At 34.1% G+C, this 2578-nt stretch overlaps 1 non-coding gene and 1 pseudogene across 1 annotated transcript; both read left to right on the forward strand.

Moving 5' to 3' along the window:
• The first annotated feature begins 471 nt into the window (after positions 1 to 471).
• LOC145096558 (5S ribosomal RNA) lies at positions 472 to 588 on the forward strand (annotated as a pseudogene).
• A 222-nt stretch (positions 589 to 810) lies between these two features.
• LOC145096350 (5S ribosomal RNA) lies at positions 811 to 928 on the forward strand. The gene has a single exon (XR_013703759.1). It is a non-coding gene; the product is annotated as a 5S ribosomal RNA (ribosomal RNA).
• Positions 929 to 2578: the final 1650 nt, after the last annotated feature.

Below are 2578 nucleotides of genomic sequence, written 5' to 3' on the forward strand. Positions count from 1 at the left end.
TACCATTGTTCCTTAGTGAATGCATCCTCTTCATCCAATGCTCTAAAAACATGATCACATTCAACATTACAAACAATATCCCACAAAGGTACATCTTCTTATATGTTATGCATCTTTCTTATTACACTTTCGTTTTTATATTTGCTTATCTATTGTACTATTAATATTTTTTAATATTTCTCCCCTGTTTACGATACAAATCTTCATTTCAGAAAATAATTTTTTTCATACCACCTAATTGTCGAGTTACTCGAAACCTTTCGCAATTACCTAAGGCTACCCCGTCTCATAACATCATACAACCGAATGTTTTATCCACATTCATTTCCTCAAGATCGCCACTCTCACAACTAACCAATCAAGGTAAAGTATTCTTAATTTCTTTTATATTATATTTACATCCACTTCTTAAATCATATAACGTCAATTCTAACTTCCCAATATATAAACTTTTAACATTTAATTTTTAATACATATGTCTATAACATCTAATACATCTGATCCCATCAGAGCTCTGTAGTTAAGCGTGCTTGGGCGAGAGTAGTACTACGATGGGTGACCCCGTGGGAAGTCCTCGTGTTGCATCCCCTTTTTCGTTTCCCGTTTGCGTTTGTTTTAGATTTTACGTGCATTTTTTTTGTTTTTTTTTCTTGCTATTTCTATGCTCGAGTGTCCTCCGGTTCATGGTTGCTGGTTTCGTATTTTTGGAACGGAGTCGATAGGTCAAGTTGGTCGCACGCCTCGCGTACGAAAACAAAGGAGGTTCTGCGTCCTCTAATACATAAAATTAATAAGCATTGATAGTATTTCGGGTGCGATCATACCAGCACTAATGCACCGGATCCCATCAGAACTCCTCAGTTAAGCGTGCTTGGGCGAGAGTAGTACTATGATGGGTGACCCCTGGGAATTCCTCGTGTCGCACCCCTTTTTTCGTTTCCCGTTTGTGTTTATTTTAGATTTTACGTGCGTTTTTTTTTTGTTTTTTTTTTCTCTTTCTTGCTATTTCTATGCTCAGGTGTCCTACTGTCCATGGTTCATGGTTGTTGGTTTACGTGCGGTTTATATATAGTATATTTTATGTTATTAATTTACTTTATTATTTACTTATATCTTATTTTATTTGTAGTGATATGCTTAAGAAAAAAGTGGACTACGATTATTACAACATAGAATTTTTTTCATCTACTACATTGCAATGGAGGGAGTTTCTGATGAGACAGTTATAAGTGGCGGTGTAGTTTAGTTCTTATTATCTAATGATACCATATTGCGATTTAATATTTATTCAGAAGAACATACACTTATATATGCATCTTTTATTATTAATGACTTCAAACCATTGTTGGAATAGTGTCTAAGGTTGTAACTATATTTGGCAAGTATTTGACCCGGTTGTGCATGGTCCTTTTGGGTTGCCTTCACCATAGCAACTTGACAGGATGATTTATAATGAGAGAAGAAATATTATTAATATATTATGAGAATAATATAAGTAATAATAATATTGTTAATTGATTAATATAAGTCATAAATTAATTAGGAATTAATTTGGTGACTTAAAGAGATTAATTGAATAAAGGGGTATAAACTGTCAAATGTGTGATAGTTATATTTTGGGCTATTAATCCTTAAGGATAAGAGGGTGGACGATTTTAGGGTTTGGAAGAACCTAGAAATCGTCCATGGCCTAGTCCATAGGGATCATTGGATTGCTTAGGGCCTAAGTTATATAATTAGGGTTTTAAGGGTGAAACCCTAGTAGCCAATAATATATATATACCTTTTGGGTGGAGGAAATCGGCACTCTTGCATCTCAAGAAACGCTAGAGCCGATTTTCTCATCCTCCTCCTCCTCCTCCTCCTCCTCCTCCTCCTCCTCCTCCTCTCTCTCTCTCTCTATTATCATCCTCTTGCTAGTTGGTATTTGTATGCCATTAGAGGAGTGACAATTGTGACTCTAAGCTCCAAGGACAAGAAGATTCAAGCAAGCAACTCAAGGTAATCCTTTAGATCTGTTTTCATATGTTATGATTTGAATGTTTTCACTAGATCTATCAATCAAAGTCTTGGATACATTGCATGCTCAATTAGAGAAACCTAGATCCAAGCATTAGGGTTTGTATGTGCACATAGGAATATTCTTATGACTCAAACTCATCAACCATATGCATCGAGACTAACCAAGTTTCACGGAAAATTTGGATATTTCTCTATAAGTGGAGATTGTTTTAGGTCTATTTGGGTTTTCATTCACAATCGATGGGTTAAAGTAGATGTTAGTACTTACAATGAAGGTTCACATGAATGGTGGGATTATAGAAACAATACCCTATATTTCTTTAAAGGAAATACGATTGAGCATGTGGTTTCGGCACATCCTTCTCTACAAGTTTTTTCAATCCATTCTGATTTTGATACAGTCACTATGTCAGGTAGATATTAGTGGTTATATATATATATATATATATATTATTTTGCATTCGAACATAGTTGTTTTTTGTAATGAACTGTTTAAATATTTTATATTACTTTATGATTTATTACTTTTTTTTAGTATTTTATTTGCAGTAAATAT

This window comes from Lactuca serriola, chromosome 3, assembly GCF_051521515.1.
Source record: "Lactuca serriola cultivar US96UC23 chromosome 3, Lser_US96UC23_V15, whole genome shotgun sequence".
NCBI classification, from domain to species: Eukaryota; Viridiplantae; Streptophyta; class Magnoliopsida; order Asterales; family Asteraceae; genus Lactuca; species Lactuca serriola.